Source organism: Danio rerio, chromosome 7 (assembly GCF_052040795.2).
Source record: "Danio rerio strain M-AB ecotype USA chromosome 7, GRCz13ab, whole genome shotgun sequence".
NCBI lineage: Eukaryota > Metazoa > Chordata > Actinopteri > Cypriniformes > Danionidae > Danio > Danio rerio.
In genome coordinates this window covers 27613048-27629990 of record NC_141027.1, presented here as the reverse complement: position 1 = coordinate 27629990, position 16943 = coordinate 27613048, and the positions used below count along the sequence as shown (strand labels likewise).

General features: G+C 36.9%; 1 long non-coding RNA gene across 1 annotated transcript in view; it reads right to left on the bottom strand.

Annotated features, from left to right (window-relative positions):
• LOC147835995 (uncharacterized) overlaps window positions 1-16943 on the bottom strand; it is a 120527-nt gene that overhangs the window by 11086 nt on the left and 92498 nt on the right. The window contains exon 3 of the long non-coding RNA XR_015495725.1: window positions 1018-1115. This is a non-coding gene — a long non-coding RNA (uncharacterized LOC147835995). The remainder of the gene's footprint in view (window positions 1-1017; window positions 1116-16943) is intronic.

The following is a 16943-nucleotide window of genomic DNA, read 5'->3' as shown; positions in this document are numbered from 1 at the left end:
TACCTATCGATACCTGAGGCATATCAGCATCCTGGAATTAGCATATACTCTAAACTAACAAATCACACTTTACGCTCACAGTAATTACGTTTGCATCCAACTATTTTTATATGCAATTTAGCATATGCGCATAAAAACGGTTAATGGAAACATCAAAATGCGCATAAATTTTGAAAATGCGCATAAAAAAACATATGCAAATATGAGATAAACTGACAACTGAGTAGGATAAACTTTCTTCGAAAAGAAAAGACACACAAACTACAAAAGAAACACTTACCAAACAAATTTCAGTATGCACATAAAAAAAAAAAAAAATCATGTGATGGTAAACATGTGCGAATGGATAAACCAGCAAGCTTAAAGTAAACTAAGGTGACGCAGTGGCACAGTGGGTAGCATTATCGCCTCTCACAGCAAGAAGGTCGCTGGTTTGAGCCTCAGCTGGCTTAGTTGGCATTTCTGTGTGGAGTTTGCATGTTCTCCATGTATTCGCGTTGGTTTGCTCCGGGTGCTCCGATTTACCCCACAAGTCCAAAGACATGTGCTATAAGTGAATTGGTTATGCTAAAATTGACCGTATTGTACGCGTGTGAATAAGTGTGCATGGATGTTTCCTAGTGATGGGTTGCAGCTGGAAGGGCATCCGCTGCGTAAAACATATGCTGGATAAGTTGGAAGTTCATTACGCTGTGGCGACCCCAGATTAGACTAAGCTGAAAAGAAAATGAATAAATGAGTTAACTAATGCAGAGTTCATACTGCATAATTTTAGCCCTGATTTTGACTTGCCAACAGATTTTAAGAAATCGCTGACTAATGTCTGAAATCACAGGCAAATTAGTGCAGGTTTACATGAGCAACAATCACACAGTGTGAACTATCAACGACACGTTCAGAGAAAATCAAGTCGCTGACACCAATGAGACATTTTGCATGCTAAATATCCGGAGCTGTCGGCGATTCAAATAATGTCATGTGAAATGTTTTCTGATTAAAAATAACATCGGCAATTACCTACAACCAAGGAGAGAGCATCCACCAGTATGGGTATCTGCAGGCCAGCGGGAGGATGGGGGAGAAGTTGAAATTTCTTTTGTTCAGTCAATTTGGACCTAAAAAATGGTGGAAAAACTAGTTTAAATTTGGCATGAGGACCCGTGCCAGTTTGACGTGTCATCTGAGCAATACCACAACTGGGTCGAAAAAGAAAAAAGAGAAATCGCTGATACCCTTCAAATGCCAGGTGAGCAAAAGAAGTAAATTTTCTACCCCACTAAAAGCCTCTTTCTTACTATGTAGTTTACAACAAAATATATACTATGACCTTGCATTGTTTCCATGTCACTTTTGTCACTTTGTCACAAACAGAGACAAAGTTGTCGGCGATTGTTGCCATTCTGAAGTCATGCATCCACGCCGATCCATGTTGCAGTGTAAACAAAGCAGTGATGAAATGCTACCCCAGATAGTCATGCAGTGTAAAAACATCTTTGACACCGCTACTTTAAAAATTATGCAATCTGAACTCGGCATAAGGGAGAAAAATGGTCATTGTTGTCTCAATTGGAAACGTTGTGGCTTATCAAACACATCCTGGGGCGTGCATATTAATAATCCCACAGCAACATATGAGTCTGTGTTTTGACTCCTGATCTCACACGGCAGCTCGTCAGGTTCGGATGAGTAGAATGTGACCTAAATAACATGCTAATTTTGAGGGCATGCCCTGTGAATCACGCAGCAGTCTGTTTTGTTTTCTGAGAGGTCCATTTTCACTGGGGTTTTACACTTGTGGAATTTACATAAAAACGAGGAAACAATGGTGTCTGAGGCTCATGGTGTGCTCATTTCCATATACTGATCTCTGTTCAACTTTGCCTATAGCCATTTTTTCATAAGGCACCTCTAAATAATTATTTTGGGAAAAGAATACTATAAAATAAAAAAGTTGCACTTTGGATTAAACTTTAATAAACACATGCAATGACAGGCTATGCTGTCATTATGCTAAAAATGTTACTTTACTTTAAAGATTAAAGGTAAACTATCTGCTGATGCTTTCAGTATAGCTATAAATGTCACAAGATGGTAATCAAACTCTCATTTGAAATAGATAAGAATTAAAGTGCACTAAAGTAGTACCTGAGGGGATCTTTGTCAGAGTAACTTTATAGGCAAACGTTACTGTTGTTCTAGCCTTCACATGGCAGAAACACAAACATGTTTTTAAAAAGATATGTTGCCGTCAAAAATGCTTACTCGTATAATATTACATGAAAAAGACTTTAATGCTTACCTTGTCTAAACAAGACTAACTTTGGTCAAAGATCGTCTTCACATTTGTATCAATAATGGTAGATGACAAAGGGAGTGATGTCATGGGGTCACATGCTGGCTTGAAGTATAAATTACACTTTATAAAAACGAATGCTTTTAATTTTACCTAGAAAGTAGCTTTTTTTCTTTAAGGCAAATTGAATTAAACCGGTTATAATCAGAAGCCATTGTTTTTTTACTTCATCTAATGTAAAAATGTACTTTGAATAAAAGACCAGAAAGTAGATGAACTTTTTTTTCAGTGTGCTGTAGATCTACACTGCTACAAATAGACGCAATGGCAAAGAACATGTTTCTTTTTTGTTCAGCTTAGCATTTAAGTACTTTATGTACTTATTCCATTTATATGTAATGTTTTCCCTGCACAGTTTATTATTTTGAGCTGCAAGAAAACTCTTTTGCTGTCATTGAATACCATTCATAAATGCTACCCAATCAACCTCGAGGCTGGAACATCCACTAGCGACTTGATTCACTACCCAGGGCAAAGGGCAGCTACAAAGTCACTGGTAGTGTGAATGCAGCTTAATCGTGATCCTTGGTAATTCAGAAAATGCAAGGCAATAACCACCAGAACTTTAATAGTAAAAACAAAACAAAAACAAAATTAAAACAAATCAATTCCAGTGACTACTGATTAAACACTGAGGGTTTTATGAAGGGAAATGATCAGTCTGTAAGAAACTGTTCATAAATTAAAATTCAGATTCTTCCACAGACCAATTGCTTTGCATCATAAGACCTCAATGTATTGTCAAGAGTCACAGGTGCAGTATTCAATTGTTTGGTTTATTTTGCTTGTGTTATTTTGGGAAAAAAAAGGATGGATTAAATTCTACTGAATTCTTTTTTATGTAAAATCACACATTTTGAAGCTTAAATACCATACTTGCTTAAAGGGTACCCATGATGAAAATGAACTTTTGGAAGCTGTTTAGACAGAACTGTGTGCAGGTATAGTGTGTCCACAGTCATACTGGAGTAACTTTCTTTTTAAATTTCCTGACGTTAAAATAGGATCTAAATGTCAATAATTTTGAGGCCCACCGCAAGGTGACATAGAAGTGCAGTTTTCCCCACCCACAAACCTCATCAGTGGTCGTGTCACTGATTGACAGATGCAGTGTTTCTATAATAACATGTATATATACACAGCACAGCACAGCACATTTTTTTGCAAATAAACTGGGATAAAAATTATTTTTATAACTCTCTGTGAGTTTTAAAGCTTTTATAAGTTTAAATAAAAAAAAAAAAACAGCATGATTGTAATATAGACAGAAAAATCCCTATAAATAATTCCTGACATTTATATATAATGCTTTCCTGGACACTAAAAGCGCTTTACACATGGAGGGAAATCTACTCATCCATCACCAGTGTGCAGCATCCACCTGGATGACTCGACGGCAGCCATATTGAGCCAGACACCACACACCCAACTATGATATGGGAATGGATAGGAGGCCATGATGGACAGAGGCCAGTGAGCAAATTTGGCCAGGATACTGGGGTTAAGCCCTACTCTTTTTTTTTTTTTTTTTTTTTTTTGAAGGACATCCTGGGATTTATAACGACCACAGAGAGTCAGGACCTCGGTTTAACCTCTCATCCTAAAGACAGCGCTCACTGGGCAGTATAGAGACACCATCAATATACTGGGGCATTAGGACCCACACAGACCACATGTTGAGCGCCCCCTGCTTGTCTCACTAACACCACTTCCGGCAGCAACCTAGCTTTCCCATGTGGTCTCCCATCCAGGTACTGACCGGGTGCAGCTTCAACTTCAGTGGGCGACCATGTGAGAGTTGCAGAGAGCTAGCTGCCAGCTGTGTAATTCTTAACCACTATAATCACCATGGCCGCATGGTGTCACTGTGCTGTTTATCTAACATCATAATAAGAAGCAGACATGCACGTGGAAACGGTGGGCGGGGAGAAGCAGCTCATTTGCATTTAAAGCTACAGCCTAAAAAAAAGTTACAATGTATTCAGACACCAAAATGGACAGATTTTGGAGGCTTTAATAAATTAACTGATGGGTATTTTGAGCTGAAACTTTACAGACACATTCTGGAGACACCGAAGGCGTATCTTACATCTTGTAAAAGGTAAAATAGGTGCCCTCTAAGAAAACATTGTTAGATTTAATAAGAAAAAAGTCTGACAATATCAGTCGGATACACCATTAGACACTAGCATTTCAGCATTTGTGACTGCACAGTAATTAGCATATTGAGAAATCACTGTCATCTTATTTCAACATTCCCACTATGACTGAAGCGAACAGGTATGCATCATTATCACCTCTTAGGTGTAAAATCAAACATTTTTCTAAACACACTCGCTCATTTGAACATGGAGACAAGGGAACAAGGGATTCATGACATATCAGGTTCGAGGAAAACATTTTTAATAAACACAAGCTAATTAGCAAGGTAAAAACAGTATGGGGATCTTGGCAGAAGTCCTGATAATGAAAATCATCAAAAAGTAACGTTAAACTAAAGCATGTCATAGCCAATCCTTAAGGATCCAGATGATTTTAATAAACACAAAGCAGCCAGACTGCATTGTATGCTGGTTTGAGTGAGTGAACAAGCACGTCTCAATTCTTTTCTTCCCGAGTCCTAATTGGCCCAGTCAACAGCAGCATGGCCACATCAGCGTTATATACTCAGACACATCCATTTGTTTAACAACCTCGAGCGTTTGAAGAAGACAGATGAAAGGGAAGTCTTGGACAACTGCATTAGAGCCTCCCGACCACAAAAGAAATACCCTGGTTCATTAAAATGATAATACGGCAAAAAGACCACAGCCCACGTGCGTACTCTCTGAAGTACACAAAGCCCCATATTAGTCTGCTCGGCTACAGTAGATGCCCCCCCTCCTAGTTCCCAATCAAATCGAACTGTCATCTGAGGAGACAGGTCATTTACATTCATGATAAAATGATCTTGCATTTTTTATTTGTCTTGGAAATTAAAGACTTACTTAATCATTGTGGATGGAAGCGGGGGCCCGAGCGATGTAGTCATGTGTTTCTGATTGCATTAGGACTGATGTGGCGTGGCGTGATGGATATTTAATAGTTAAGCTGTCCCTCTGTATCATGTCACGAGCCCCTGATGCGCCCAATGCTGCGCAGTACAGCAGCGGCTGCAGGATGGCTTTAATTATTAGGCCGATCATGGGAGCAGGTCTGGGATAGAAGGAAACGAGAGAGAGCATCATGGAGGAAAATCTTGAAGGTGAATGACACTTAACACTTTAAATGGGTGTTAGAATTGAACTATTAAACTGTTCAAGGCAGATTTTTTCATTTTCCTTTGGCTTAGTCCATTTATTCATCAGGGGTCACCACAGCAAAATAAACTGCCGAATTATCCAGCATTTGTTTTACACAGCGCATACCATTCCAGCTGCAACACAGAACTGGGAAACATCCATACATACTCATTCACACACATACACTATGGCCAATTTCATTCATTCATTTTCTTTTCGGCTTAGTCCCTTTATTAATCTGGGGTCACCACACCAGAATGAACCACCAACTTATCCAGCATATGTTTTACACAGATGATGCCCTTCCAGCCACAACCCAACACTGGGAAACACCAATACACTCTTGCATGCACATTGATACACTACAGCCCATTAAGTTTTTTCAATTCACCTATGGCGCATGTCTTTAGACTGGGAGGGAAATCAGAGCACCCAAAGGAAACCCACGTGAGCACAGGGAACACATGCAAACTCACCTATAATTTCTCAGTCAAAGTCAAACTAGTAATAGGTGAATTATTTCCAAATAGAGTTAATAAATTTATCTTCAGGAATTATATTAATATCGCAATGTAAATTGCAGATAAACAAATTATTGCAATGTCAATTTTTTCCCAAATATCGTGCAGCCCTAATAACATTATAAAAATATATGATCATATTTTTCAGAAAACAAAACTGTATACATTATCTACAAATAATAATAATAATAATAATAATAATAATAGTGGGCGAAGCAGTGGCGCAGTAGGTAGTGCTGTCGGGTCACAGCAAGAAGGTCGCTGCTTCGAGCCTCGGCTCAGTTGGCGTTTCTGTGTGGAGTTTGCATGTTCTCCCTGCCTTCGCATGGGTTTCCTCAGGGTGCTCCGGTTTCCCCCACAGTCCAAAGACGTTGCGTTACAGGTGAATTGGGTAGGCTAAATTGTCCGTAGTGTGTGTGTGAATGAGTGTGTGTGGATGTTTCCCAGAGATGGGTTGCGGCTGGAAGGGCATCCGCTGCGTAAAAACTTGCTGGATAAGTTGGCGGTTCATTCCGCTGTGGTGACCCCGGATTAATAAAGGCACAAAGCCGACAAGAAAATGAATGAATGATGGATAATAATAGTTTTTGCTTGAAAATCTCTTTGACCCATGAGATTTTGGCACCATTTTATGCAGAGCACCCCAATTAATTCCCGATCTTGCTTAACTAATATAATGTATCCATAACAGAGGAAGTGGTATGGCTTTGGAAGGCCACAAATGAAGTTATAAAAGTGACAAAGTCAAAATGTCAAACAAAATCTTTACTACTGATTTCTACTGTACAAAATTTCTACTATACTACTATCTGGTTTCTATTATACTAAACAGAAGGCCTTCTACATAAGTTCACATAAGACTTTCGAAAGTTTAAAAAGTCCATATTTGTAGACCACCTTATTCTGCACAAACAGGGTTAAACACAATGGGCGCTTTATGAGTTAATAATAAGAATGAAGGGCTGCTCTCACAGTGGCATCTTTTTTTTTCTTCCCCGCCGCCTGAAACAGATGATGGGCCATCTGCTAGAGGACAATGCTAATCACAGGGCGGCGCGCAACGCTGGTGTGGATGAATGGCCAGGCTGGGCTCTCACATGTCGAGTGCCTTGTCCCACAATGCCGAGCGCCGGTCTGCCAAGTCCAGTCCTCTGCTCTGGCCCTGCCTCTTTCCTGTACCCACGCTCCCGCCAGACTGCCACCACACACATGCCGTTTCCTGTCAATTCAGGAAGTTTTTGGTTGTGGTCCCACTGATCCCACTGACACAAATGGGTAACAACATGGATGTTTAGTCATTTCCTACTTCCTCGTAGAAGTTACGGGTCAATGACTATTCTCTAAATGATCACTGATGGGTTACATCTGCATACTTTGAGGGGTTGTGTTTTGTTTGGATTTCATGGCATTTTCCCCCAGTCTCTCATCTGCTATTGAAGAATCGACTGGTAGATGTGTCAATTGAACTCAATTATCTCAGTTATTATCCCACAGAAGCCACTCTTTTTTTAGAAAAGTGCCATGTTTTACATCAAGCGGATACAGAAGCCAGACATCCCAAACACAGGCAGTTAACGTTAAATGGAGTATTACATTCTTCATCCGTCGATATTTCATGGGTGGGCCCCTTCACAACCGACACGATCACCCCTCCAACCACCTCAACTACAAATATAGCCTGCAAAAATCAAACAGCCATCCTCTTTCTCAGCATTAACGTTTACAACACCAGGAAATTGGTCCTTAATTCCTTTATCCTCTGAAAATGTGGGAAGCTAATCAGGCCTTACACATTTTTATGAGCGAATAAAAGCCAGCGCCAGGTTGGAGTACTGTTTTGTGTTGGGTGCAGAACTCTGGTCCTGTCCTCATGTTCGCGATGCTTTCCAGCTGTGGCTCAGGCTGCACTACAACATGCCATTTTTGCATGTCGGATTGAAGAAACAACATGAATTAGGCTTGTAGCCGAGGCTGTGATGCTTCCAGTTTGCAACATATTGCTATTGTAGTGCGTGTTCAAGCAGATGTGATTGTGTAACGGTGGCGTCTCCTTTCCAGTCTGATTAGGTGCGTCCTCGTAAAACGCCACAGCTGTGGCATTTTGAGTGCATTTACAATGATGGATACACAATGCCGCAAGAAGAAATTATAAGGAATGCTGGTGATAAACTGAAAAAAGGTCTTGCAATTTGGAGCTTGTTAAAGGAATCCGGGGTGTTTGTGGAGGAAGCCAGATTGTTATGCCTCTCGGCCTTCATTTTAGGCCTGAGGCTTTGTCTATAACAGATGAGTATGGTTTATGGCAACCTTTGCAGATGTTAAAGTGTGTAACAGCACACTCATAGCCAGCCTGGTGAAAGGGGTGTTTTTTTTTCTCTCAAAAAGTGGCACTTTTTGCAGTTACTCAGCTGATTTTCTATTTACAGTTTAAGTCAGAATTATTAACCCCTTTGATATTTTTTCACTATTTATGGCCCAATAGCAGTCAACTGAGCTCAGGTGGAGAATGGGTCTATCAAACCACCCAATGCACCCCTGGCTACGGGCTCGAACAGCACTTTTTCAGTATTGTTATAGATATTGTAGTTTTTAGTGAAAGTTTAATTAGTTTTTTTTTTTTTTTTTTTTTTTTTTCAAAATATGTGCTTTTTATGAAGTATCTAGTTTTAATGAATGATTTTGCTTTTTAGTAATCAAATCTGAATGATAATGATTTTCTAGGCAACTATCTGAAATAAAATCAATTCAAGACATTTGCTTACAATTTTAAAGTCACCATAAATCAATAATTTAGAGTTTAATTTCATAGTTTACGCTCACACGAGATATTATAAAAATACATTCTAAAATATACATTTAGGATTAAATAAATAATTATAATGAAATTATAAAAGTCTTAATTGTTGTAAGCTTTTTGTCCTATACGTTCAGATAAATTAAGTTAATAATTGAATTTTTCTTTTAGCCAGGCTTTAGCTATTTAAAACTTTCATTCAGGGAATATCTCTTCCCGTTCGTTTCAGGCATGGCACTTCGTTCTAATGTACCAGGGCTTAGCAAAGCGGATTCCATGTAGAAAATAAAAGCCCAGACAACTGCATTACTGTCCGACCTGTCAGGTTCTTTAAATATATGCTCAATCCTCGCTGCCAGGCCCTTAAAAGCAGTGCTGGCAGAGAAAGCGGACTGGGAGTGACAAAAGCATGTCGTTTGGGGGGCTGTGATTTTAGTTGAGGAGAATGGACTTTTAAATGTATTTTTATACATTCACAAGGAGTTCATTCTGTTCGCCATGAATCAATAATAAGCAGTGTGCCACAGACCCGGGATACAATTATCCACCCGAAGAAGCTCACCTGTCACAATGATGTCTGAGGAACTGAATATGCTGTCAGGTGTAATGGCGTTTATTTTGCTGTTCCCAATGATCTGGGGCCAGCAGCAGCTCTAACACAGCAGCGTCGTAGGATTCACACTGCGGCCTAAGAGAACATGACTGTAATGTACACACACATATATCTACACAGACAAAATGCAGCATGTGCAGTGTCAGTCAGGGTACTGGTAAACTTGTTTTAGTATTTGGAAGAAATAAACCTAAAAATGAGTTTTTAGTTGTAGATGATTAAATAATTTCAAACACACACAGTTGAAGTCAGAATTATTAGCCTCCCCTTGATTTTTTTTTCTTTTCTTTTTAAAATATTTACCAAATGATGTTTAACAGAGCAAGGACATTTTCACAGTATGTCTGATAATATTTTTTTCTACTGGAAAAAGTCTTATTTGTTTTTATTTTGGCTAGAATAAAAGCAGCTTTTAATTTTTTCAAACACCAAGGGTGTCAAAATTATTAGCCCCTTTAAGCTATATATTTTTTCCAATAGTCTACAGAACAAACCATAGGTATACAATGACTTGTCTAATTACCCTAACCTGCCTAGCTAACCTAATTAACCTAGTTAGCCTTTAAATGTCACTTTAAGTCGTATAGAAGTGTGTTAAAAAATATCTAGTAAAATAGTATGTACTGTCATCATTGCAAAGATAAAATAAATCAGTTATTAAAACTGTTATGCTTGGAAATGTGTTGAAAAAACCTTCTCCGTTAAACATAAATTGGGGGAAAAAATAATATATATTAATATATATATAAAATAACCATTGCATAGAATTAGGTCCTGTTTATAGGTGGTATTAAAATATAACTGATATGTTTTTATTGATCAGATTACGAACATAAAATAAATTTACATTCCAGTTGGTTTACACTCGGTGGTTTAATCCCACTCTGTTTTCCCTTGTAATGGCTTTATAAACACTACACTCAACCCCACCCTTCCAAAAGAAAAAAAAAATATTTCTAACCTTGATGTACTAAATTGGATGAACCAGTTTTATTGTTAAACATGCCAAGTAAATTTACACTCAGCAATTTTTAAAGCATCAACACAATTAATTATGACGACATTTTTATAAGTGGATAAATAATATTCTTTAATGTAATACACATACAAAAAATTACATATTTTACTTTATTTGTATAATCTGCATTATTAAAAAAAGGAAAATGAACAACCAGCCAGTATATGAAATACATGACCTTTGCAATCTTAAAACATTTAGTCAAATAAGATGATAATTTTTCACAAAAATAAAGGAATAAAATGTTGCATTATGCATGTCAGGCCACTTTGTCTGGTTTAAGGGATTGAGTTTCCACACAATTTTCTAATAAAGGCAACTGTTAGGGTAAAAGTGTTCTACATCTAAAACAATAATAACAGGCTACAGAACTGTGTTTTTGCTGCTCAAAATACTAAGTTAATGCTTCTAAAACAAATTTTCACAAGGTGAAACTAAAAAGTTCTAGCAGAATTATCATTAAACTGCATAGAACCTTAAGTTAAAAGTTAAGGAAATGGGTTTCTATGCAATTTTGTAGTAAAGTCGGCTATTTGAGTAGTGGTGTGCTTGCCACAGACACACATCACAAAAACTTGCCCTTTGAAACCCATTTTAAAACGTAAAATTTTCAGGGCACCAAAATACTGTAGTCATGTAAATGAATGACAAATGTAAATGTACCCTTTAAGAAATCACACTAGACTCCAGTTGAATTGGTTCACTGAAAAGAACCTGTCATTTCTGTTATTCATTTACCACTTAATCAGGGTATATTTCTACAGCGTTCACACTTGTTGAAGAACACATGCTAGAACAGTTAACAGAACAGAATTTCATATCAAAAAAATGGAATAGTTCCCAACAGAATAACTAAACAACAAAATCAACATTGGTTGGGCTTCATGGGCACACTTCCCACTTCGAGCACACTTTGAGCAATATGCAAACATATTTTTTAGCCATCTGTTTATGAAACTAACTTCAAGAATTCAAAACAGAACATGTTATGCATTTTAGGCTTGACTCCATGCTTTTAGCCCATGAGGAGTCACCCTTTAGTGAGCACCTCTGTTATGATGGGTATTGGGGAAGGTCCTAATAGGGCAGTAAATATTTGGTGGAGGGCAATGGGAGCAGATCCAACCGAATCTCTGACTAGTTCACAGCAGATGTTCAGATGTTGTGCCTTCTGTAATTTGCATGGTATACCGACTATCAAGAGCACTAACTAGAGAAATTGGATTTACTTTACATTAAATGTCTTTAAGTGCATAACATTTAAGTAACATTTAAATAATCTGCTAAATGTGGTTAGTGTGTAGTTGCATGCATTTACATTGTATTTCTATTTTAGAAATACCAAATGTAATTACTGTAGTTATTACCTGTAAATATGCCTGCATTTACAATACTGACCCTACATGAAAACTAATTTAATTAATTTAAATTAAATTAATTTTCTGAAAGCAAAAACATCAAATTTCAAACTTTTAAAAACAGCATTTCACTGCATTGATAAAAAAAAATTGTCCACCCATGTGATGGACAAAAATACAACACAGCCTCATTGTGAAAATGTACCACCATATACATTTCTGGAGAGCACGAATTATGTAGCCAGAGCTACATATTTAGTCTTTAAAACAAATGTGATGGGGGGGGGGGGGGGGGTATGATGCCAACGACCAATTCAGTTTTTTTTCCATGCTACCAGCTGACCACTTATGTGCATGTGGACGGCTTTTCTGCAGTTACCAGTTTGACTAGTAGCTCGCTATATACATTAGAGGATTTGAGACAAAGAGAGGAGTTGACTGCGATGACGGGGTTCAAGTTCATCGAAGAATGGTTCCAGAAAGCAGGTAAAAGAAAAAAAAGTAAATAACAGGGAGAACATAGTAAAACGTGGTAAAAATGGGGTGGGGGTGAAAAAAAAATCACACTACAACACAGAAGATTTAAGCAGAATGGATAGTACTGCAGCCTGATAGTATCTGTCTCTCACAGAATAAACTTTAAAAGCATTAAAAACATTTACTGATGTTCACAATGCATACTTCACACTCTAAAAAAATAACTCAAGAGGGCTGTTACCACTACATAGTTTAATACATTATTGTAATTTAAAAATTTTAAAATGCTGATTAGATAAAAATTTTTAAGTTGGCAGAATAATTTAAAATTTTCAAAACAGGAAAATATTAATAATTACATCAATTTAAAAATGTAGCTAATTTAAAGGTAAATATATCTGTAAGTTACTTTAAAACAATATTTAACTTGTATTAACTCAAATAAATTTGTTTGATAAGTCACACTAATAGAATTGTTTTGTATTTTTAAGTTCACACACTGATTTTTTTATCTTTATACTGATAATATGGAACAGTACATGTTTTTGTTTTGTAAAACAATGAAAACCTGTGGTTTAATACAAATAAAAAACTAGCAAAAATCAAAAAAGTTTTTGTTAAATGTATTTCTCACAAGAATGAACAGTAAATTTAAAAAAAAAAATTAAACAATTTCGGCTACTTAATTTATTTGAAGTTCTAAACTTGAAAATGTGCATGTAATTAAGTACATAACACTGGATTTGTTTTCAATTTAAATTTAAATGAAAAAAAAACTAATTGAAACAACTTATTTTTGAGTACTCGACTTAAAAAAATTGAGGTCTTTGCTGTATAAAAATGCTTCTGATTAAAGAGGAAAAGATTTGGCTAACATAATAAAGTTTGTTGTCTGAACTTCATTTTGTTAGATTTTGTCGAAACTTCAATATGTTAATGCAAACTGTTGCGTTAATTTGTTTTGTTTTGTCTAAACAAAATTTGTGCACAACGATACTCATACATTTTCTGACAGCGAAAAAAAAAAAATCAATATTACAAAGATTGATTTAAATAGGATATAAATTTAGCAAGCTTTAATTTGGTAGATAATTAATTTGGAGATCTCACAGTTAGTTTAATTAGAAGTTTGTAGTGAACAAAGTTACAATTAAATTGATTCAGGTAACACCTCTGAAAATCTCAATTTCCAAGAGCTTTAGAAATGCAAAGTTGTTACAGATTTTAATCAATTTAGTGTAGTGCAATAGAATTCTATACATTTTTTTCACACAGAAAACAAACCTAAACACAGTGTTGATTGACAGACTGTCTAAACACTAAAGCTGAATTAAATCACTGGAAATGAGCACTATAATTGCTCTAATTAACATGTGCAGTGACATTTGATTCTTGCATTTTCTTGGGCTTCTGTACATGTGCAGTTGTGTGGGCTTATTTGTATTGTAAACAGACTGTTCAAGAAGAAACCAGACATAATTAAAATCCCTGATGGCAGGATGTTAAAAAACATACGTGTTGCAAATTGCAGCCCATCTGCTGCAGCGCACGGCTTTATGAGCGCGGAGCATTGCTCAGCGGTGGGTCAGGGATGGTGAAAACTGATTGATGACAGCGGAAGACCAGGCCACTCCCATTAACATGTAGACTTCAGAGAGAGCGTGTGTGAAGGGGTATTTAAAAGATGACAGCACTGGCTTGTCAAAATTCATTTAACGGGTAACCATTTGAAAAATCAAAGCAAGTAGTTAGGTCATATTATTAGCATAATGCATTTTCAGCCTATTTTCCTGACATGAATATTTCCCTAAGATGCTAGTAATATCATAATGGCAGGGCAAAACATTAATACTACAAAAAAGTATCAAAAAGTGAACATTAAAACTAACTTGTATCATAAGTAATTTTAATAAACTGTAATTTGATATACTTAATAAAACAGAATTCTGAAGTATAGACTATTTCAATGTGGTCATGTCATTGGCCCATGAACATTTCCTGCTTATCAAACTATTTCATAACTGCAACAAGAGGCAATTCAATCAGATCTTAAATGTTAAAACAGCTATCATAACATTATTTATCAATATGTGGCTATGGGTGAAATGAACACGGAAGCAGCTTAAAGCGGAAAATGTGAGTATGTCTGCGGTCTGGAGGTATTACAAAGTTGATGGCGATAATATTGCCATGGCAAACTGTGAGACATGTAAACTTGAGATTGCCTGCCAGGTATTTTAAGTTGAGGTGCTATATATATATATATATATATATATATATATATATATATATATATATATATATATATATATTTACTGTTGCCCTTAAGTGAAAAATTTATGTTATTTAATATTTTATTGTTCAAGCTACCTCACAAAAGTGCTCTGTTTGTTAACAGAGTTGTTGAAGGTAAAATAATGTGAATTAAATTAAAAAAAAAGGAAAATCCTATCTTTATTCTTTTTTTATGTATTTTAAAAGCATCGGATCGGGTTTTGGTATTGGTAGATACTCAAAATTAAATGACTTGGACTTGAGGGCAAAAAAACCTGATCGGGACAACCCTAATTAATGTGTCAATTGAAATGAGATATCTTGAGATGTAATAATCTATAATATATTGTTAACATTAATATACATGTATATGAAAGCAAAAGTTTTAAATAAAAAAAGTAATACAGTACATGCGTACAGAGAAACTTGTACTGACAACTTTCAGAATGAATACATGTTTACTGTTTACAAGCCATACATCTATATCTAAGCGCTAACCAATTACCAATATAATTTAGTCAATTCATTCCATCAATCAGTCAAATTTAATAGACAGCGAAATGTGAACGTTAACACTGAGGCTTTCACAGTGACAAACCTGCATGGCACGGGGAGAAATTGAATGAATGCACAGCATATGACAAACAGCCCTTTACAGTAACCTTTCAACAGAGAGCTCCAAGAGAGACATTACCCGCGGCAAAATAAAAGCGCTCACACCATTTGTGCTGCGGCCATCACTTCATTTGATGCCCTGTGTGTCGGTGTCAGTGGAACGCTATTCATGTCATCTTTTCCAAATAATTTACCAAGTGCAATTAGCAGTCGGAAGTTGTCATCTGCAGGCTTCTGGAAACCGTTCGGCGGAGGAGTTAACGTATTAAAGACACTTACAGCCTGCATTAAAAAATAAACGTGTGGATCTCTGGTGATTACCCGGCGCCAGAAGAAAGAAATGACATGTCCCTGAAAAATTAGAAACAAACCTGTTTGACAGCCCCCGTTAGCTTAGAACAAATGGGAGACATGGGAAATTGTTTGACACACTTTCATAAAAAGCAAGTGAAGGCAACCTATCCTTTGGTGTCGGGTAATGGCTCCTCGTTGTTAGATTCAATGGAAAAAGCTATTCATACTGTTGTGTGATTGAAAAGAAAATTGAATCCTTTTGATGTTATAAATGTGTCTATTACTGCATTTGCACACAAAATTTCAATGGAAATTACAGAGAAAGGAGTGATTCTCTGAGGGAGGGGGTGACATATTGAATTCTATTCCGGCCTGAATATCAATATACTGTACGCCTTGGCAGAATGACTCCAAAACCATATGATTTTTCACGCTGGCGTCAGAGTAAATAGGGTGAAAGGCTAAAATTGCAAAACTATATATATGAATGTTAATGCATAGATATTTCCCAAACAACCTCCTCCATTTGCCACATAGTTATAGGAAACTTTTCATTGCCGACTGCACAAATCTCCCGAGGTGGTGCTTGTCCCCCTGAAGTTAGTTCACAACGCGTACAACTACAAAAACACTGGCAGTCTGTGCAGTGCTCTCCCTAGACTAAAGAGCCTTTTGATAGGGCCTTCAGCAAGATATAATAGAGCTGTTGTGCATTTACAGGTAGTTAAATAATCAGCAAATAGAGTTTGGGATGGGTTCAGTCCAGGTTTGTAAGAGGAATGTGTTGCTGAGAGCCCTATTCAATTTAAGAATTTCTCAAGCCGCCACTTCAAGCGAAGCACTGCCACACCTCTCGGCTCTATCGAGAATATAGCCATTGAAGGTCCCCTTCAAAACACAGCAGTTGTCTTTAGCTCGGTGACTGTTCCTGGCTTCAGGTCAGTGTTGCCAACTTAATGACCTGATCACTATATTTAGTAACTTTTCAGACCCAATGTCTGTAAAAACTGTACCATTCTGAAGACTGGTTTATACTCGACACATTCACTAGTTCGCTTGAGTGCGCGTGGCGATTGTGACGTCATCGAAGTATATGTGAAGGTTTGCTTTTTTTGTGCTTTCGCGCCATGAGTTCAGCTGGTGGAGCACACAATTTTTTTTTGTTTGAGACTCGAGCAAACAGTTTGTGTGTCGCTTTTTGATATGTGTTGAATATAAATAACTTTGAAAGAGATTTTGTCTGAAACAGTACAACCGTACAGATATCTTTATTATCCGTCCATGCGTGATCATAGGGATAACCAGATGACCAATAATTATTGGCTAGAAATTGCAACAGCAGTGA